The following is a 23,558-nucleotide window of genomic DNA, read 5'->3' as shown; positions in this document are numbered from 1 at the left end:
CTTGGCAATGTTTTCAGTATAGTAGGGAACCAGCACAGACAACAACTATGCTACAGTGGCACAATTTGCCACTTTGACATACTAGCAATTTCATGCACTGTTTTATTGCCTCCAGACTTTCTCCTTGTCAAGCAAGTGCAGAGATAGTCACGTGGGAGTACAAGGTCCCATGCTGTAGACCACAGTTATAACCATATTATATTCATCTAACACGAGCAGCTGCTGACAGGTTTGTCCAAAACCCAGTCAGCCTAGACAAGATTTCTTCACTGTCTTGATCTAAAACTGACAAAATTCTGTCTAGAGCGCACAGAGCTGACCAAAGATCTAAGAGTTGCTGAGACAAATGAGGTCCCAGACATTCCTGAGATCTCTTCGCATCCAGCTCTGTCCTTAGAGGCTGCCTGAACTCAGACTGTCTCTGTGACTCCTCTATTGTCTTTCTATGGGTAATGCTAGAGCACTACAAATGACTGGAAATCAATAAATCTATCCAGGATCATCATAAAGGCACTGAGGTAATGAAAGATTACTTATCACATGAGCACATTTCACGTTCAAGGTGAAACAAGGCCACATCCCTTTGGGATTACCAGCTGTGTCATCCCACAACTTGTCCTTAATAGCCCTTCTGCAGATAAATTGTATGTCATTTGGTGTATTTTGACCTCCAAGGTCTTCATATTAACATGTACCTAAAGCCAATGAGAACAAAGCTCCATCTATGATCAAGCTATTTATGCATATGCATGATTGAGAAAGCATAAGAGAGAAAATAAATAAGATGGATAAAGAGGGAAGAGAGGAAACACAGGAGATAGGGCACGAGGAAAACCAGTGAAGACAGGCCAAAGGAGAAATGGCAAGCTAAAATGGAAGGAAACAGGAAGGAAAATCAAAAAGTACAAATGAAAGAAAATGTTGAAGTAGTAAGTGGAGCTGATCGTCAGTGACTAATCAGTGTCGGGCAAGAACAGTATTTGGGAGTAAAGCTGTATAACTTTGCAAGCATCTTCCTTTCATGCTCTGGTTAGTGTAATGGTAATTAAAAACGCCGATAACCTGAATCTGGTCAGCTGTAATTTTACTGACAGTATATATTAATACTATTCCAAGTCTACAGAAAAACCTACTCTAGAGAAGAAAGAAAAAAAAAAAAGGAAAAAAAAAGAAAAAAAAAGAAGGTATAAATCAAATTACCATTCATTTTAAAGTGCTGGAACTGCAGAGCAAACATAAACCATGACCAATGGGCAAGGAGAATAACGTAAGGGTCAGCTTGCTCTGAATGAACTAAGTATAATTTTAAAACAAAACTTCCCATTTCCCATTTTAAAGTAGCTTCTTTACTTTTTTTGCTGTTACAGGCTGTATGTTTCTGTGCCAAAGAAATTAAAATAGTAAGAATTAATTTACTCAAATACACTCTTTTCCATGATCAAACTTTGAATAACCAGTTAGGCTTTACTAGCCTCTCTTTCCTCTGTGTTGTTTCCTCAATAAAATGTTCAGAAATGTTAGTGGAAGAGTTTAGTGAAAAAATATATAGATCTTATACTCTCAAGTGACTGATCAGTGCTCCAGGAGGATAATAACCTTATCACCTCAGCCAGATAAAGTGAAGTGAATGTTTAATTTTGCTAACCTGTTGAAAAAGGGGGGTTAAATGGTCAAGAGAACAGTGAAACTTCCTCAGTTCCTTGACAGTTATTGTTCAAACAAAATTCAAAATAGATGTACCAAATCTCTAAAACTTACACTTCATAACATTCCAGTGATTATCTAAGTAAGCCCTCAAGGCTCCCAAGTGGAAGACAAAGTTCAGATGAATGGTTCCTCTAGGAATAAGAGATACTGTCATCTAAAGTCTAGCAAGTTGAATAATTAAGAGGAAATACTGAAAATTAGATATGATTAGAACAACCATGTCACATGTTTATGACATTTTTTCTCTTAAAAACACTCAGTTGTGTCTATAGTGTTCTCACTCTCTATACACTTGTATAACTTAGCCCTTTCTATAATGGCATAGTGATTGTGATTATATGTTTACAATGTATGTGTACGTTAAAGTGTATGTATGTTTACATGCATGTGCATATGTGTGCACACACACATACTTTTCCTTATCTTCCCTCTTCTTTTCCTCTGTCTGCAGATGCTGTAATCACAAATCTGTGCTTTCTTCCCCCCAGTTATAATAAGCACATAAAATGCCCTGTGGCGACAGGGAATTGTGCAGCCAGCCTATTAAGATTTGTGCAGCTACAGGAAGAGCTCAGAAGCAACTGCTGCTGTAGATGGAGCTGAGTGGGCATATGTAGCCATCTGAGTATTCTTGAGGGGTTTTAAAGCACCATCATCATGACATGTCACTCTCCAAAATGACTGTTTGTCATTCACACTCTTAAAAAGACAGTTTGGCAGTTTTGGGAGGTAAAAGCCATCTGTATGCTGTGCATCATCATGTGCTAATTGCATAATATTTATTGGGAGTGGGGGGATAGCAATACTGTATTGTAGCACCACCAAGAGCCTGCAGGCAACGTAACATGTTCAGAGTACAAATGGAAAAAAGACCTGCTTTCCCCTCACACACACTTCAAGCTTTTCAGAAATTATCTTGCTTAAATTTAGAATGGAGAAACAGACTACAGTGTCTGTAAACAATATGCACATTGGAAACCTTACAGACCTGTTCAACATTCAGCTTTGGGGTTTTTTGCTTTTTCCCAACCGCTCTCAGTCTATAAGTACCTATTCCTTGGAGTACTCACTGTGAGTATTTCAGTAACAAAGATTCATCACTGACAAACTAAGTGGATTTGCTATCTGACTTAGCATATAAAAACTGCTTCTGTTTTTACCCAAATAGATTTTTTTTTATTAAAAAAAAAAACAATTACTAAATGCTCATTTAATAAAAAGCCTAAAGCAATTAAATAATTTGAAAATACCACCAGAGTGAATTTCTAGTTACAAATTTTTGAATGGTTATTCCTACCAGCTGTAGTTGGGTCTCTGCATTTTCTTTTTCTTCAGGAAAGGGACCAAGTTCTCTTCCATACATACCAATAGTATTTTCATATGATCCACATTTGTTCTTAATGCACCATACTATTCACTGTAATAGACTAAACCAATGTCCAGTGATTTATTTTGGTTCAGTGATATGATTTATTTTATTGCCAAGAATCACTGAAGCTGTAAGACAAAATTCTCTTAGAATCGCTACTGTCTATTTCAGCAGTGTAATAAAAATTTTTCAGGATGTTTTCTCCCTGCATTGTCCACATATAGCTTCTATGAAAGTGATCGTGCTTAAAAAAATGTAGCATGGCAAATAAATACCTAAGACCCTAGTATAATTCATAGAAATATATGTCTGGACTGGCAGATGTACATGGCTTGAAAAGTTTGTGCATGTGTAGGAGCTTACTATAACAGAGCCTTTGAGAAATGTCACTCATTCTTCTTCTCAAATTACTTCTGCACAACACATGAACTAATCTCCTCTTGCACAATATTAATATACATATAGTACTGTTCCTTGAGTATACAATTCTCCTGAATGAAATACATACATGTATATATGCATAAAATATATTTTTACAATGATAGGAATATTTTCTGTCCTTTTACCACCGTACATCATTTATTAATTATTATTTAAAAGGGGCCTTATTTATTTATATGACTAGAGAATGCATGAATACACTTTGCCCTATGGCACAGTAAAAGAGGGGAGATGAAAGAAGAAAGGCAATAGCAGAATTTGCATACCTGCAATAAGGCAAAATTAGTGCTTTTACTTTTTCCCTGTTCTTGAAAATACAAAAAAGAAAAAAGAACACTGATTGGAAAGTTTTTTCTCTCATGTTACTTTTTCTACTTAGCTGTGGTAATTCAGGCCTAGGATTTGATGGAAAATGAAAACATACTAGAGATTCTATTTTTTGATAGCTAACTCTATTAATCGAAAGAATTATCTGTAATAGCACTGAGCAGGAAAAATAATCATATACACTTTTTGTTTGATTGCCATATCAATAATATCAAATTTATAAACAAAAATTCATTTCATATGAAAGTCTTTTCTGAGATAAGAGATGTACTTATGCTGAATGTCTTTATTTTAAAGTGAAAATTATACCTCCCATATTGTCTCCTGTTTGTCAAACTAGTGATCTATAGTTTAGAGTGATTATCCTGTTTCTGCTTCAATTATCCAAAATAGCTTGCAGCGTTGCTTGGTTGATAATGATTTTTCTCATAGGAACCTGCTTCCAAAGAATATTAGTACCAAGGAATAGATTCCCAGAGGGTGCAGAGCTTTTTTCTGTTGTTTGGGTTTGGTTTTATGTTGTATCAATTCCTGAGATTTCATTTGCTCTTGAAAGTTTAATGCTACTAAAAATCCACTTATAATCTTGCCTTGCATATTCATAAGAAGTGCTGAAACTCTGATAGACTAGAAGACAATGGTAAAATATGTAACTATAAAGCAGTTGAAGTAATTACTGTGAGTAATTGTGACTGTAGAAGCTTATACTGCACCAGACTACAGACAACAGCATGAACTGATAATTTTAATGATGAAAGTTTTACCATAGAGGAAAAATGTAATTAACTGGGTCCACAGCCAAATGAACCTGTAGTTCCCTGAAAACAGTTAAGGACTTGTTAAATAATATTTATGAAACTGCTAAAGTAAAGCAGAATTAACATGTTGGGTTACATCTCCACATTTAATGTTCATAAATGATAAAATCTATAATAGAGCATCAGTGTTTGTTATTGTGGCTTGCTTCTTAAAAATTAAATTCCTACTCTTTTTTTATCATAAAGTTTTATATGTTTGCATGAATGCAATACTTAGTGATAATATTCCTGACAGATTTACAGTCACCTTCAAATTGACAATTCTTCATATGATCATATTGGTTATATATTATAAAATATTTCACACCACCCAGACATTTCCTAAAGCATTTCCACAAATCTAATCCCAAAAGTATTCCCAGTAAAATCAAGATACTCCTAGATTTAAAGTGCAAAATTGAGAATTTGACACAATGTCTGTATCACACACAATTAGTCAGTGGGAAGTCCTGCTGGGAGAAGAGTCGTAACTGCTCAGAGCTGACAGCGAGTCAAGGAAATAGAGAAAGAACAGAGGATTTTGAATGTAAAATTTTACTGCAACATTTTAATATGAATAAATTATTTCATATGGAAAGGGCAGCAATGAAAATCTATAGCAAAGCATTACAGCTTCATAGCTAGAATGACAACACAACATGATAAAACAATGCATGACCAAATAAAGTGCAGTACTAGATATCTTCCTGTAGACACTTGTCTTGTGTCTACAGGGCTTAAAATGAGTTCCCCTATGAAAAGCAGAAGAAACCCTTGTTTAATGTTTTACCTTACAACACAAGTTACTGTGGTCAGTATGTGTTTACACTTCATTTAGAATTTCTTTTTCAGACTGGCTTGATTAAACACTTCTGTAGTGTTTTCTATTAACTAGTATGACCAGCTCAGTAAAGGTAAAGCACCAAATGACAAACAAGTTGTTCTTTTTCAGTAGGCTCTAGAATTCCCTGCCCCCTACTCTTATGTATTTCAATGATGATGGTTTATCACAGTGGTTTTTAACCCAAGTGTTCCTAAAATACATATCTAGCCATCTGTATATACTGTCAAGTTAATTAACAGCCCATTGCTCAAAATTTAGTTGAGAGAAGGAAAATTTAACCCTGTGCTACATCAAACAAAATCTCTGTTTTAGAATTCTCTGAATAAGAAAATCATCCTTACCCATGTACAGAATGTCAGGACTTGTTTAACATTCATAAAAGTTGGTACTAAGCATATGCTTAAGCGCCTTTCTGAAATAGAGCCTTAATCCCTATGCAAAGGAAGGGTACTTTAATGAACAGCAATGTGCATCACAGACTAATTGTAAGCAGCAGAACTGAAAGCTTAAGTGATTCCATTACATAAATTTACACTGTAGCCATTAAGCATTCAGAACAAGCTGAAGTAGGGTATGCACAGTAAGTACGAACATTTGAAATTCTGCCTTAAACCGTCCAGATCATTTAAAATGATCCTTTGCAAATAAATACTTTAAAAGTTTTGATTTATTCTTAACTTTTTTTTTTTTAACCATTCACATTTGCATATCTGCCAGGGTTTTCAGTTATACCAGACTGATCTCAAGATAGTAATTCATATTTTGATAGGCACTTTTACTCCATAGTATTAAGGGCTGGGAAATAAATTCTTGTAATGCCCATGTTTTGTGCTGTTTTCGGGAAAGCAGCTGTGGGGGAGAAGATAATGCATTGGTATTTTTGAACCCATAGCAAACTAACATGAACAGTACTAGGTTAACTGTAAAGCCTTCCAGCTTAGAAGGATTTTAACAGCTGTATGTAAAGGACAGTGCTCTCCTGATGCCTTTTTCTATTTTGGTGAGTATGATGAAGGTATAATAAAGATAATCTCATCAAATTCCTATGCATTCATAGAATCATAGGATAGTTAGGGTTGGAAAGGACCTTAACACCATCTAGTTCCAGCCCCTCTGCCATGGGGCAAGGACGCCTCACAACAGACCATGTCTCCTAAGGCTCTGTTCAACCTGGCTTTAAACAGCGCCAAAGATGGAACATTTAACATTTCTTTGAGCAACCTGTTCCAGTGCCTCACCACCCTCACAGTAAAGAACTTCTTCCTTATATCTAACCTGAACTTCCCCTGTTGAAGTTTGAATCCATTACAATTTGTCCTATTACTACAATAATGAGAACATATTTATAGATTAAAATTGAAATTCATTCATCATTTTTCAAAGAACAAATCCAGAGATATGTGTTTTGCCATGTGCAGTGCTGATGCCAACCCAGGATTTTTTCATTTGTTCCTCATGTTTTCACCAGAGCACATTCTTTCGGTGTTTCTTACTCACTGCTGTTAAACGCTGGAAATCTAAGAAATTTATATGCAATTGATAAACAAATGATAAGAAAATACTGAAATGGCGGGTGTTATTTTACACTGATCATGTATACTTGCTGAATCTACATTAACATTCAAATTGGGCATACCTGTTTCTAATTCTGAAAGCCATCTGGATTCTACTGAAGATGTTCAAAGTTTTCCTTCAGAAACTCATTTCTCAAGGTTCCAGTATTTCAAATAATTTAAGAACTTTATATTTACATAAAGCCCCCTCTGTTTATCTGAAACAACGTGTCCACTTGTCACTGTGAAACATGTTGCATAGGGTACAGAATTCAAATTCTTAGATGGCCCCTGATGAAGCTAGAGCACTCTACCTGATGATCATTTTCATATTGTTCTCCTGAGTTCTAGTTCAATGAAAATAGAGCACAGAATGAGTTCCTTATGAGAACACTCCCTGCTTCTGATGCATTGTGGTCAACATGAAGGTACAGGAGTTACTCGTATTGTGTATTTTACCAACTGCAGACAGCATCAGTCATCTGAATTTACTCTTGTCTACCTCGAATGTTTCAACTCAGATGACTGTTACTAATTTGTCTGTCATGCTTCTTGTTTATATCATCAAAATTCTCCTAAAGGGATCTTTTATTTTAGTATCCGATAGTTTTGTTATAGTATCTGATCAGTTTTATAACTGAATCTGAAAGCAATGAATTACTCTTGGAGATTAGAGTTTAAATCACTATAATACTTGCCCCCAGCATTCAAGTCTGATCTTTGCTAAGTTTCACTTGACACAGCATGTAAACGTCTCTACCAGATTGTCTGAGCACTCTCAAAGCTTAATTGATCCAATTTGCATGTCTCATCCTGGCAGAATTGTGCCTCATTTCTATCCTCTTGGTCTAAGTGATCACAATCTAATCACTTTGTATACAAAGCAGATGGAAAGTTTCCAGCTCCTTTGCTATCCCCTTGCATGCATCCATATTAAAGCAATTCTAATTCGACAAGCAATCTGATCTTTCTGTATTTTTATAGGATTACTGTCTCATTGATAGGCCTTCTGTCACCAATTGTAACGTTCAGAACTTTACACTCATGGCATTTTCACTTTTGTCTCATACCTTCTGTGTGGTCCATTAAAATGATCACTTAATTTAACAAACTGTGCTAAATTTTATCCCTTAGGGAAGCTCTATATGGCTTGGTGTAAATCAGCACAGCTCTGTGCCCTGGAGGGAGAGAGCAATTTCCATTCATTGAGGATGTGCTCTTATATTTTTGAGGGAGAACAAACAATTACATTCTCATTCATGCACTTCTGAACCTTGTACATTTATAGATGCTGACAAAAAAAATGTACCTTTTAAAAGAAAAATGTTAATTTAAATTCAGTAAATATTCTCCAAATAGCAACTGTTTCTGCACATAAACCAGAAATATTTTATTATGTGATTTTCTATACTTTTTCCCTTAAAAAAAAATTTGCAAATTGTCACTTAAATACAATGGAAGTTTAGAAAAAAAGTTGCATTGCTTATGAATAGATGGAATCTAACTTGTGAAAATGTGACAAATAAATAAAATCTTCTGCAAAGAAAAGTCACAAGCAGACCAGCCAACCTAATGAAGATCAAGGATGTAAAAATCAAACTTTCTGAAGGGAACAGAAAATTCCACTTAATAATCTCACTTGTAGTTCACAGAGTTTATATTTCCCACCTGTCTCTAGTTCATATTCATCTTCAATGTTCATTGTGTTTCTTCAACTGTAAGCTGTTCTTTTCATTCCTAACTGGTGAACACTTTGTTCTCCTAATGGTTCCACAGATATTCTGCTCTTCTGGGAGTTTGTGGTTGGCTAGTATTGGCTTGTTTTTTTCCTACATGCATCCTTTATATTGCTTCTTCCTCTCTTGTTTTCTCCATTAATCGCTATTCATATTTTCTCAATAAAATTTACCAGAAGGCAAAAATATTGTTCAGGGTTTTGTTTAAGTTTTCAGTGAAGAATACATGAAAGACTCTAAAACACGCTTTTAACAGAAGTGACCAACCACTGGCGGTCAAGTGCTCATGACAGCGCAAGATAAGGAATACCCTTCAGTCTGCTCTGAAGCTACTTTTAAAACAGGTGGAAGACTGGAAGGCAAAAACAATGGCTATATGAGAGAACAAAGGAGCCAGTATGTACTATTATTAAATTTGCAGTTTTTTATCAAAGAGGAAACATACTAGTTAAGTAATAGAGCCATGTTGCTGTGTCCATATATACACAAAAATATCAATACAAGTGGAAGGATAGTAGTTACTCAGCACCAAATCTAGTGAATTCAATGTTAACTGGTAAAGAGCAAACTGAATTAACCAAGTAAACAAATTTGTTCATAAAACAGGCATTAAGACAGTACACAGGCTTTCTATTACTGTGCTGCATGCTGAAAAGTGGTAGTATAAAACCAGCAATGCTTTCTGTGACTTGCATTTCAAATAGATTCAGTGGACAAGTCATATGTAAGTTGCTCATATTGCAACCTTGGCTGAGCCTTTTAAAAACAAGCTTTCCTTCAGGAGATGAATTATGCCTCCAGTTACATAAGTAAGTAAAACCCCTGCTATCTTAAGATTCTGTTCTGGTTGTAAAAATGTATGGTTTCCATGGCTTACAACTGGGGTTTGCAGGTGTAAGTCAGTGGAACATAACAAGCACGTCTGTGGATGACACTCCAGAAATAATAGAATGCAATTTGCTGTCTCTCAGCTGTTTTAGCTCAGCAGGATTAATAGCAATAATAAGTAGGAAAAAAACCCCACCAGAACTGGCAGGTGTGACTCACACGTAGGATCCATCTGCTGAGTAAAGAAGAATGATTTTATACAGTCACTTTTAAAAGCAAATTTTCTGCTATACTGTAAACAGTCAGACTGATGCATTGTATCTATTTAGGACACCCGGACTTTCTAAGCCAAGGTGAGGGCCGTGAGTCATTCCATTTCCATGAGTCAACCTGCTGCTTCACCTGACAGTCCCACACTCCACCCTGAAGGGGCTTAAATCTCCAGCTGAGGTAAAAGAAAAATTAGCAGCACTGAATGTTTTCCTTGAGCCCAACCTTATATATAGATGTCAGAAAGGATCTATTGATTGATGAACCATACAACTTTAGGAGCACAAAGAAAGAACAATTCTTACTTTGCCTTCCAAAACATCACTTATAACATAATGTTATTCTCTAGCCAAACGTTGTTGACTAGCATCTTAATGTTTTAAGATTATTTTATTGCATTACTGTTGTTGCCACCAACAAAATCAAACATGGACTCTGATTTTGAGCGTATATTAGGAAAGCATTTAATGCAATGTTCATCATCTTTTGTATTTATATTTTTAACAGATCCAAGTAATCATGGGGGAAAAAAAAGAGCTGTTTTCTCCCCGTTAGTCTCCACAATGGCACTCGTATCAGTTCTGTCACAATTCTGTTCTCAGTAAAGATTATTTACAGGTGTAAGAGTGCTTGACTCCAGGAAAATTCACAATACTGCAGATCACTTTCTTCACCATAATGAACTTACTTAACTCTTCTGACCTTGATGGTTAAGCTGCAGCATGTTTCCCCTGTATCTTGCTAATTATCTTGCAAAGTAATTTTACAGAGAATTGAATCTGATCCACAACCTGTTAGCTCATCCTGCTACAGTTCAAAATTCTGTTCCAAATTGATGTTTGCAATTTAAGCATAGTACAAAGCACACATGAAATGGTCAGAAATGGAAAGTGGACACTGCCTCTAATACACAGAAGGTGACATTATTTCAGAGCAAAGGTAAATATCTTGATTAATTTTTAGCATATACTGCAGATACAGACTCCTCTATTTCTAAATATATCAGAAGGATCTGTCATCAAAGAGGACATCTTTATCTTTCCCTCTTCCACATAGCCTCATTGACTGTTTGGTGGATATTTTGGAAGCAAGACAAAACACCTGGGCTTTCGATCTGTATCATCCCACATGAAAAGCAGTCGTTTCATTTTGTGCTAGTAGAAATACAGTTGGCAAAAAAAAAAAAACAAAACACATTTTGGAAAGATGATTTTGCCACCAGACTAGCAAGATTGGAAAGATGATTTTGCCACCAGACTAGCAAGATGGACTATCATCTCCTACTCAGCTCTACTTACTAAAATAATAGAAGAAGGGAAATTGCTGAATGTGATACTGCAGCTCACCTAGTATGGAACAAAATCTATATTAGTCTTCAGGAAAAATTTCTTATGTACCCTGCAAATAGATTGAAGGAAATGCAGTTACATGAAATCATGAGCTTCAAAGTACCAGTATAGAAGGAAAAGTGGCTACTGAGGTTCTGAAAGACACTCAGTAAAAAAAAAAAGAACCCACAGGTGTCATTATTTCACCCCCTTAACTCTGAAAGCAAATTTACTTCATGAGGTGCAGACTGACTTCCTTAGTGGTAGACTAAGGCATTAGTCCTTTTCATTTTCAGCTCTTAATTTGAAACAGTTTGGACATGGCCCAGCTGCTGCCCTGACAGCTGCACATATTTGCATCCTTCCACCCATCTGCTGAGAGTTCAGACTTGCTTGGACAGCTCCAGATCTGCATGTTGCCTTTTTGCTTATCCATGCTTTGTCTTGACCCAGAAATTCTTGGAAGCTCTATGGATGGAAAGCTTTTCTTTCTTGTGCTATGTTGTTTGGCACATGTTGCTTATTTTTTAAGTTTTTTTTTTTTATCAAATTCTGAATCCTCTAGCCCTCTCTAGTAATGTTTTTTAAGAAATATTTACATCTTTTCTTTTTTATCCTTTGCTTCCCACTTCCCAGAAAAGAAACATAAATTCACTTTTCTACCATGTTTTGTCTTAGTATTTGTTTTTGCTGCTGTCTTGCACCACAGACTACCTTGTTGTACATGGCATCTTCTTCTTTTGATTACAAATGAGCTTCACTTACATATTTTTCCCTTTCAACTGCATCTGCTAGTTAGCAGACCTCGGCTCCTGCACATTTCTCAAACCTGGGAGTTACTGGATCTCTGGCCAGCTGCCCTCCTTTCCCATCTGTGTTAACATAAGTCAGCTAGCATTGGTACCTAGAAGGCCTTTCTAGAACCCCTGTGTGATGGATCGATGTATCTTAAACCAACGTCTGCCCCATATAACTACAGAACATCCTCAGCAGAGAGCAAAGGCAATCAAGATATATACATATGATTGTTTTACCTTAATCTAAAGTAATCTTTTAGTTGATTGCTTTGTTATGTTCTTTTCAGCTTTATATCAGGATCTGGAGTGAGAAAAACATAGCATATTGTTTCAGCATGGTCCTTGCGTTCTCACACTTTTTGGGATGCTTTTCCTCCTCTTAAACTTTTTCAATCTCTTTTTACCTGCACTAAAATTGTTAAGACTACAACCTTCAGCTTTTCTTTCAATCTTAAGCTAAATCTGAATTGAATAAATGTGTCAGTACAAGTTGAAATTATTTTTCAATGTGAGGTACTTCTATCGTTTCCTATGTATATACACATACACACACACACATTGACGTACTCCATCACTGCTATCACTCAAATTACTACTGGTTTCCTGCATAAAACTTCCTTTGACATTGTTTCATTCAATTTATCAGAAAAATCAATAAACTGAAACAACTTTTTGAGCAATTAATATTTCTTTTGCTGTCCAAATTTTTCAAGAGGGATTGATACCCATTCAGGAGTACACTTGATTCAACAGAAAGGATAAAACAGAAAAGCAGTAAAGCTTTAAGATCTTCAGACTAGTAGCAATATGAGCTTGTGAAGAGAGAAACAAACATGACTTGTGCAATTTGAATCATACAATAAGACGGGAAATAACAGTTTCACTTGGCTTATCTCCTGTTCAGCTGAAGTTATAATAGAGTGTTCTTGTTTACAGCTTTTTCTTGTCAAGAAGGCATTGAAAAATTTGAGGGAATGAATAAAAGAGAAATATGGATGAACACAGGACTGCAATGCTGACTAAGGGAAACTTTTTGAAAGCGTATTGCTTGACATCTTGTCTTCATGAACAAAGATTTGGGAAAGACTTTACCCACCCTTACTACAAGTGTGATGATGACTAAAAGGGCAATGTGGGATATGCAAAACCAGTTGGAAAAAAGGCTGCTTGGTCATTCAGGATGTTTCTGAACATGACTGTCATCTCCTGAGTCAATCTCAAGTGATCAACGTTGTGAATCGCCTGCACACAGGGTTGGGTCTGCAGCTTCCAGTGCATCTTATCACCTGCTGTTTCGTCCCTCACCTCTCGCTACAGTGTTTTGCAAGTGTGAGTAAACCCTTTGGGCCTGTGCAGTGGATTTTTTAAGTGAGGTACAGAGTACATGGAACTGAGGTTTATCTGCCAGGGCCTAGCTAGCTAGGACGGTGACAGCAAAGTCCTCAAGTCGTAGGTTTGATTAGAGTGTTCTCTTAGATGGAAGGCCTTACGAGGCTAGATGAGCTCCATCTGCCTGGGTCTGAAGTTAGAATTTTTCTTCTCCTAGGATGGTTGCCTGAAGGTTAGTGTGAAGATGGCTTGGTGCTTACAGGTAAGTGGTAAAGGGTAGGGACGACAACAGTTTGCACATGCATGAAGATGTTAAACATCCAGAAGCAAGAGGAATTATATAACAATTTTTAATATAACCATTATGCAGAATTATAGCCCTGCAAGTTAAAAAAGAAACATAAAAATATGCCAAATACTTTCCTAAATATAACTCTACCCATAAAATGTGTATAAATTGCATAAGAAAGACAAGTTAATAATTTTGCTAATTTATGGCAATGCATTTATACCATGATTATGGAAATTTAAGAAATAATGAGCTGCTTTTCCCAATTGTGTTAGAAAACTTTTCATTGTTACAGAATAACAAGCTAAACTTTGTCTAACACAGCACCTGCCTACCTTGTAAGGAAAATTAATTTATTGATTGCCTAGTCAGCAAGGTTATAATTTGGTACCTCAGGATTAAATGTTTAAGCAGCTTATCATCCTCACACATGTATCCAAGTACCAGATTTTCCATATTTTGGAAGCATTTCAAATGAATAACAACTTTGTGGGCTCAATTCTTTTCACAGCAACAAAATTGCATGTCTCTATACTCCTCAAGGTAATTTCTCATTATTTGCAGAAACAGGAAATCTAAATGTAATACTATGACTATGGTAATATTTTTTAGAATTCACATAGCACAATCTCCTTATATCACCTAGGAAAATAGCATTAAGTTTATTTTTTTCCCGACCTGGAGAGGGCAAAAAATTCTTCTGTGGTGTTGATAGAACATTATATCAGACTGCCCTTAACTGTTCTCAAAATTCATCCTATTCAACCATATGAAACACCAGAATACAGGCCTTCAGGGCTCTAAGAATACTATATGACTATAAGAAAGAAAAGCACTACTTTTTTCCACTGTTAAAATGTGGAATAAGTTGTTGTTGTCAATCAGTCCTCAGTATTCCTCTATTACTAACCTACCAAATAAAATAACATGCAAAAATTCAATCTTAAAACAGCCAAATAGCTGTATTCCAAAATTTATACTCTCAAATGGTCTACTAGGATAAACATAAATGATCTCAAGATTCTGAATTAAATCTTCAGTTACTGTATGAACAGCACAACTTAATAAACAACACATACTAAATAACTTTTGCCGCCTTCTTGAATGTTTAGAACTCTCTTTTTCTCCCAGGGGAGCATTCTGGAAAAGGCAGCCTGAGAAAGAGCCAGTAAGGTATATTTTGTATTTTCTGGTACATGAATAATTGTGCATGAACTACTATAAAGAAAAGATCTATATTTGTCTTGGTATTCCTATTTATCTGGAAGATAAAATCATGTGTATTCTTCTTTATATTGCTTATGATTTATAGAGTACTACTACTGTACTGCGTTCTTTACACCCACGTAAATAACAACATTACATTTGCAACAGAACAGGGCTGTAGCAGCAGCAAAACTTGAATATGGAAGGAACTATTAATGGTAGCAAATTTTTTAGCTAGGCCTAAAACATGTGTAAGAATTAATCCTAAATGTATTGTATAGTTTGATTGATTTGGGTGATAAGCATATTTTCATGATGTGTTCTTCTGTTGTCAATGGAGTTTCTTAATTGGCTAAGTTTACACTTAGCCCGGGAAGATGAAAGTGGTTCCCATTTATAGATTGATGAAAAACAACTCTCCTCCTCCACCCCATTTTTAACTGGCCAATCCTCCTTTTGCAGACTTGAAGGTATGAGAGATTAAGCATTATGACCTTTTCAAACTTCTGCTCATAGTGTAGGCTGGTATTCATATCATAATCAGAGTTTGAACAGCTGGGACAGAATTAGTTTTTCCTAACATCATAAAATCCAGTGTTTTTTTCTAAGAGCTCCTTGTCTCTAATTTGCATGACAGTAAGTGTCTCTTCCACAAGTGAGAGAAGATGCTGGTAGCATAAAGTAGCTAAGCTATTTTGAGAGAGTTGAGCAACCTAGAGTATTAATTTCCTTCTTCTCTCAGCAGTTCCATCATTAGTGACTTAGCCCAGCCACCTCTTCTAGGGAAATGCATAATGTTGAGAGAAAAAGATTATATTGCAGATATTGTCTGGGATTTATCACCAGTATATTTATATGAGACCAAATTTACTTGACATTGCCTATTCCCTGATGTTTTCATGGTCTCTAAATATGTTGCCCCTGGTACTCCCCTTAAGTGGTAAAAGTTAGCACTAAAAAAGTAATATATGCACACAGGTACTATTTTATTAAGTGAGTAATAAAAATAATAATTAAAAAAGTCAAGGAACTTGAGAAGTGCAGTGTAATATTAAAAAAAAAAAAAAAGAAAAGAAATAAACACAATAATGTGCAGCAAAGAAGAAATTCAGCAGAGGAATCTTGACAAGGCAGCAATAGTCCTGGCAGCACTTTTATATTGTAACACATGGAAAATACTAAATACATGGAATGAATGCCCAATGAGTCTGTAGACAGACACTTATGTCTAGCAGTACAGGTATAAGAAAAAAGGCTACACAGAAAAGGTAGTGTCATAGCAGGCTACAAGACGTAAAACTTTTAAGCATGTGCAGTTTGATCTTTTGAAAGCAACGGAAAAATATTCTTTATCTTCACTGGTCTGAAAGAAGTAGCCTTGTACTTACATAGATATCAAATAGAACCACACTTCTGAATTTCAACTACACTGTCATCCGTACAGGATGGAGAACAAAAGCAGGAAAAAACTCACTGTTATCTGTTCATAATGTCTAAAAATGCTGCATGATTGTCATTTTCAGAACACAGAATATTCCATCTTCATGGCAAAGAACAATAGTGAGTTACTGTTCTCAAGCTATTTTGGGGATGTTGACTAACATCTCCATATTTCTCTGGATCCTGTCATTGCTTCTTAATCTGCTATTGCCTCTTGTTTTACAAAACCACTCTTTCAGGGCATGGGTTGTGTTTGCTTGCACTGTGCCTAGCACAAGGGGAATTTGGTTCATGACTGGACTTCCTTAGCCCTGGAATAATGCAAATACAGTTCTTGGTAGCCCTAGTCTCATAGCGCTGTGTTTCTGACATCACCAACATACAACTGTGAGAACAGAGGACAGAGGTAAAACTGGATGTTAGGTGACAGCTAGTAGCATGAACTAGAGGACTAAAAACAAGCTCAGCAGATGAAAAGGAAAAGGAACCTTAGAACATGGCTAAAAATAAGTCAGCTGAAGCAGCATGAGCTTGACTGACATCAAAACTGTAAACCTCATGGAAAAAACAGGCATTTTCTGATGGCCAACCAAGCATAGAGGAGACTTGCATCTGCATATAGTTGAAAAATTAGATTTTACTCTTGCTTTTCTATTTTGTCAGAGACCCATAAAATATGGTTTTAAATAATGCTCAAAAGAAATTCAGAGCAGAGCACTACAGGTAGAGCCTATTAGTCTACTGAAACATAGAGCTGGCATTACAGGATTACATAAATAGCATGGCTGTGCCATTGAATAAAAAGCTGCTATGAGGGCTACTTAGTTTACGGATGTTGTCATCACCTTCACTAACCTTCCTCTTCTGTAATGGCACATGTTAAGGATCAATGTTCTATATTATACTAAAAGATCAAAAAGCTGCATGTTCTGGTTCAGTATCCAACCATAAGTCTCTCAACTCTATTATCGTCTCTAATAATGAAATTACATACAAATTGTCTTTTAGTGCTTGAGCATGTGAAATTGTCATCACTTTAAATCCCCAGCATAAAACCCATTTCTGTATCCATTCAGCTATATGAGAAGACAACTTCTTATGAAAAGGGAAAGAGGAAATTACACTGTAGCTGTGCAGGCTAATGAATTCAACCAGGAAAAAGCAGTAGATTTTAAGTTATCCCTTTGGATAATTCTTCCTGTGTGCCTTAATCTCACCATTCTCTACAGAGACACTTTAGCCTTGCATGTTAAGTAGGAAACATTCAGATTGTCAGTCAGCTCTCAGCTATTCGGGGTAATCCAAATAAAGTGTGGAATAATGCAAAGCCCACAGTGACTATACAGTTAAGAAAAGTGCATGCTGCTAGTGACTGAATAGTTACAAGCTGAGGTGATAAATTCCTACCACTGCTGTACAGCTGAAGTACCCCTTCACCCAGACCTGTTCAATCATAAAGTGGGTAAGCAGAACTTGACTATTTTGTCTGTTCATTTGTTTCATTTGCAACACTTGTGGTAGAAAAACATTGACAGGAATGGCATGACACATTTTTCTCAAAAGGTTATGCACTTTCATAGAACACTAAAGAGTTCCTGAGATGGGTAAATATCAGAATTATGGCAGATTTGCTTTTCCACTTTTATAAATGGCCTGTTGGGAGTATATAAAACAGCAGAGCTTCAGAGATTATGTTAAAAAGTAAAGACAACATAAATAGAGAAGGAGAAAAAAGTATAATAAAGGGGGAGTTTTTCTCTAAGAGCCCACAAAGATAGATGAAGAATAGTTGGTTTGTGTCGGGTTTGTGACTTTTTTTCCCCAAAGTACATGGGGGTTGGGAAATAAAAATATTTCTATGCAGAGCTGTAACTACTCTCATCTGGGAGCTTATTTGCAGAGCAGACATAAATATTCATTTTGTGCAGAATGCTTGGAGGGGTAAGACCCCAGGCTGAGGCTAGTCAGAGAGCACAGGTCACTGTGGGTTGCCTTCAGAGGCAGTGGGAGAAACAGAGCCCTCCAGCGAATCACACTCAACCCACCTTCTGCTCTGTTAACTACAAGGGAGGCAGCCTCGTCTCTTTTACCTACATTCAGCCTTTGTAATTTCACCCCATCTCCTCTCCATGTCCCAAAGTGTCAGTAAAATATCTGTAGTGCAGTTTCTAAAGATGAAAAGCCATTTGGGATATTTTCTGTTCAGAATCTCAGCTTTTTCATCACAGCTGAGGTTGCCTCAGTTTCCCAGCAGCTGATATTCCTGCAATATCACTGAGTTTGACAGAGTGGCCAGCACTTCCACAGTACTCACCACCTTAAAGTATTTTAGCAAAGACGCTTGTACCCAAGTCATTCAAAAAGTCACCAGCTGCAACTGAAAGTGTTAGGTTGTGATCTAGAAAAAAGCCCTACTTCTGATTACATCTGTATGGCTTGATATAACTTCACACTGCAGATAAATATCACATGCAAATAATTCTGTCGTCCTATTGACACACGGACTAACACCTTTGAAAAAAAAAAGAAAAAAAAAAGCAAAGACAAAAAATTAGTAGCCTCCCCTGTCCAGCCTCCTTCCCCCCAAAATGAGGAGGTTTGGACAATCCACTCTCTATGCCAGCAATACCCTCTTTATTCCAACAATAACATAAATTCTTGTTATTTTGCTGCTTGAAAAGCCTTTTCCCAACCCTGCCTTGGCCAAAACCTATAAATTCTCCTAAATGCACCAAATTTCTAGGAAATGTTTAAGTTCACTGCATTTCTTTTTTATGCGTCATTCATTCTGCGCTACTCCAGAAAGTAATAATGAAAATATTGGCTTTCATGTGCTTTGGCCCATGTCTGAAAATGGAATCCAGCAGGGCTTTTTTATCTTAAAATAGAAGAAAAACAAAGAGGCAGGTAAAATGGAACAGGAAGGCAATGACCGTGAGCTCTAACGGATTGCATGTTCTTAGTCGACGCATTTCACCTTTTTTCTCTTGATTTTACCATCTAGAAAATGCAGGTTGGGATTTATGCTTTCCTTCCCCATACTTTATAAGTAACAACTAGATTCAGGGCACCTTAAAAGCTCCAGGAGTTATTTCTGAGAAGTAACAATGAGTCTCTCAAACTTAAATACCAATTTCTTGGGTTTTATTCAGTTGAGCCTATGTCTTTTTCTAGTTTACTTTCAGTCCTTCATATCTCATTGGGGCTTCAGGGAAAAAAAGAGTTAAACTCAGCAAAGGGCTTGAAACTGTCCTTGTCTTTAACTATACCTAAATTTGAAGATACTAGAAAAGGAACTCTGGTTTGGATCCAAAAGTAAACAGTGAAGCCAGCGATCAAACAATCTCTCACATGAAGTTCACAGTCTTGTTTCATTTCTTCAGGTTTATTTGTTGTTTCTTTAGTTTTTTTGGTTTTTTTTTTTAAATGATAAAAATGAAAGAATTGCCGCCTAAGACTTCCATCGTAATGCTTTTGAGGAGACTGACACTCTTGCAGCAGAACACGTAAAATGAAACTAAAAACAAAACAAAAACTGACATAAAACCAAAAAACCAAAACAAAAACAAAAACAGACCCTGGATGTCTGGTTCTTATGTAACAAAACCAAAACAAAAAAAACAAAATTTAAAAGCTCTATTTGAACTGCACCCCTTTTTTCCAATGTGTGCACATATAGACTTTAGTTACAAGACTGTACACATCTTTTCAAATATTCAATATAATAGGATACACTTTTTTCCAATTTTTTTATGCTTACATATAGAATAATTTAAAACTACTCTGTACTATTAATGTCCAAATACATTCCATCAAAGTCATTTATATGGAAAATATGAGGTAAAGCATCTCAGAAAACATATTACCAAGCAATGGTAAACATTTTCCAGAAAACAGAAGCTACCTATGTTTCTAGCTAAATTAGTTGACTACCTAATCTCCTACATGGCATGTCAGAAAGATAGCAGTGCCTATCCAAACTGGTAAATGGGCTAAATAGTTACATGCTTCAGCCCTTTAAGTCAACATAACATATGCTGTGATGTGAGGGACAGAGAGAAATTGTATATGGTTCAGTCCACAATCTGATTACATGTTAAGCACCTCCCAAGAGGCACTCAGAATTACTCAGAATTGAATTCAAGATGATTAAAATTCACACCATGGAGAGGAAAGACCTACATTAAAAAAAAAAAAAAAAAAAGAAAAAAAGAAAAAAAAAGCAGCAGAAAACCTCAGTCACCTCTGACTCCTATTAGTATAAAACTAATGGAACTCCTCCAGACATTTCTCCAGAGTGACACGAGAAACAAGACACTGCCATGTTAAAAAAGAAAAAAAGAATACTTAAAAAAAAAACAACCAAAAAAAAACCCAACCAAAAACAAGCAAACAAACAAAACCCAAAAACATCCTGCCAATAAATGGATGTCAGGGATACAAGAAGGAAGGCTGTAACATCCCTCAAGTATGGATCTGAATCCTTATTAAACAAACATGAGAACGCTGAAAAATTATTTTAAGTGAGAGACTTATCTTACTGAGGTGAATAGAAATCCTGTTAGACTATTTAAAAGGAATAGGATTTTGGTTTGCATGATCATGTAATGAGAGTGTCAGAATTCACACACACAGAAGGACATGTTAATGCTCAACATGGAATTAACATTGGCATTTCATGACATGTTGAAGGATTTGCTGCGTAACCTTAGCATTCTCCAAATGCTGCCTTCCAACCAGAATTGCCTGGGGCATTGTAAAATTGAATAGTGGCAGGGAGAAAATATTCCTTGCTGCAGCTCCATTTGCCTGACTGTTTCTGAAACGGTTTTATCTCACAGCCCTTAAAATCTGGAAGAAGGTTCCTCTTTCTTGGATGTGCAGTTAGATTGGCACCCTGCAAAGCATCTTGAATGTAAGGTAGTGGAGGACTGACCTCCCCAGGAGCAGAGTGCTCTGCAGAACACGAGGGAGAGTCTGGTTGCTGCTTGCACTTCACTTGATGAGAGAAGTGAGTTATGCCTGCTCTTTGCTTGCCGTAGCTTCATCACCAAGGGGAGAGTGAAAAAAAAAGAAAAAGAACAACCTTCCTATCCAAATCTCAGTCCTCTCAGTCCCTGCCTGCCTGCAAAGGATTTGAAACAAGAACAGCAATATTTTTAAGGGAAGAAGAGGGGGAGGAAGGAAACTGCTGCTCACTTCAGAGTGGTTCTATACATAATATGTTAACATACAGAAAAAAAATCACTTCTTCACCTTTTTGCTACCCTGCGTGGGAATGCAGCTTCGGTCATGATTGCACCTCATAAACCACACAGTTAAAATCCTCTCCAGTGAGAAGGTTAGGAACTTGGCACATCTTATCTTACAAGATGCTCAGCAAGGGCTCTGCTTCCAGGAAGATGGGCTTCCTTTAGCAAGTGCAAATTTTTATCTGCTTTTCCTACAAAATGAATTGCTGCTACAAATGTGAGTTCCTGAGCCAACAATTCTTACTGCTGATACAAAAGCAGCCGGGTACAGATTGTTTCAGAAAAAAAGGCTGGCTTTTCAGAAGATATCTGCTTATGAATGCTATGAAACCTATAAAGGACAGGAAAGTGCAGACTGAGAAGCTAAAAATAACTGCACACATGCAAATATCATGTACTCTATTGCTACCACAGCATCTTTGGCCATAATATAGCAATTGAATGAATATGAGAATTGCTATGGATCAAAACCAGTCTTTAGCCAAGTATTTAAAGACACTTCTTTTCCAGGAGAGAAATTCTACTTTGCAAGCCATGCTTCCTTTTTTATCAGAGGCCACAATGCCCAATATGCTATTTTCCAAAGACAAGAGAAGCTCCAAGCTAAGACCAAATTTGCCTAAAAGACAAAACTCACAAAGCCAAGCAGAGCTGCATGGCATCAGAATGGAAACTGTCAAATAACTTAAAACTTAACAAAAACCTTCAGATCTGCTGTAATAAGAAATATTTCTAATTCCAGCGTATCTTTCTTACAGCTCAACTGTGAAAATCACCAGCCCCAGTTCAGAAAAGCACCTAAACACAGACATAGCTGTGATCAGGAGAGCCATCCTCCATTTAACCTGATTATTCAGTTAGCAGGATTAAATTATAAGTGCTTAACTGTGCAAACACAAACATCAAAGTTTTTGTCTCGGAGAAATTAAGTAAGCTTAAATTCATTGTACTCATATATTTGAAGTTGTGGATTTCAGATGATTTCACTTCCTTTTCTGTAAGCATGCCATTTTGCCAAAAGCTCTCACTCCCTTGTTTTCTATGCATTTGCAAAATATTTTAATGAGAAACTGTATTTACTGATTCTGTTATTACATAGAAAAATGGGACTTTCTTTCAAGAAGATGGTTACACATAAATACTACATAGAAACACAAGAGGGTTTTTGGGGTTTTTTGTTTCCCTGGTTGTCTTTTTTCCTTCAGAATTGCTGAAGGAGGCAAATTATTCACCAGCACAAGCTAAGGCCTGGATTCACAGCTGTGCTCAGTGTGCTCCATGTGCAGTGACAGGCACTCGAAAGGAGCCATTTGGGATCCACTGATGTGAGGGCTTCCTCTGTACTGGCCTGGTGCCCATCAGAGGAAGGTAAAGCCACAAGGCTCTTATATGCATGGAGGGCAGCAAGGCCCCCAAGGTGCCAATCTGCCAGCCAGTCAACGTCAAAGCAAAGTTGTAATGCAGACATGCCCTCATTTTTACTTGTCACACCCCCAGACATCCGATTCTTTCTCTCTTGCCTTCAGTAGTGAAGATATTTAAGCAGCAAATGACATAGAACCATACAATCATAGAATCACACAATCATAGAATCACAGAATCATAGTATCACAGAATCATAGAATAATTTGGGATTTGGAAGGAATGGTAAAGATCACCTAGTTCCAACCCCCCTGCCACAGGCAGGGAAACCTTCTAGACCAGGTTTCTCAAACACAACACAGAACTTCTATTTTTCTGGGTCTAGCTGTTAGCTCTCATGAAAGAATATTCATCATTATGTTTCTCTATTCCTATGTAAAGAAGTATACATAATATTAGTAGTAAAATATTTTCCTTGTATCAGTGGTGGCAAAATACTTTCATTACTGAACCCTTTAAAGAAGCATAGGTAATACGTAAAGCTCTGAAAGCAAGGGGAATCTGGAATGTAATTGTTTTGAAGTGCTGAATTTTCTTTTTCAAACTATGAAACCTTGTCCCATCCTGGCTTAAGTCAACCTTGCTGACGGAATCACAATTTTGAGGTTGCATCCTACAAACAC

General features: G+C 36.6%; 1 protein-coding gene across 2 annotated transcripts in view; it reads right to left on the bottom strand.

Moving 5' to 3' along the window:
- The window catches only part of LOC134171096 (cadherin-7), an 80,859-nt gene that overhangs the window by 47,405 nt on the left and 9,896 nt on the right, over positions 1–23,558 (bottom strand). The gene's annotated exons all lie outside the window — the stretch shown is intronic.

The sequence above is a fragment of the Pezoporus occidentalis genome, unplaced genomic scaffold (assembly GCF_034315485.1).
Source record: "Pezoporus occidentalis ecotype Australia unplaced genomic scaffold, CSIRO_AGI_Poc_V1 ctg4, whole genome shotgun sequence".
In the NCBI taxonomy this organism is placed as follows: Eukaryota; Metazoa; Chordata; class Aves; order Psittaciformes; family Psittacidae; genus Pezoporus; species Pezoporus occidentalis.
This window is presented reverse-complemented; position numbering and strand designations above follow the sequence as displayed.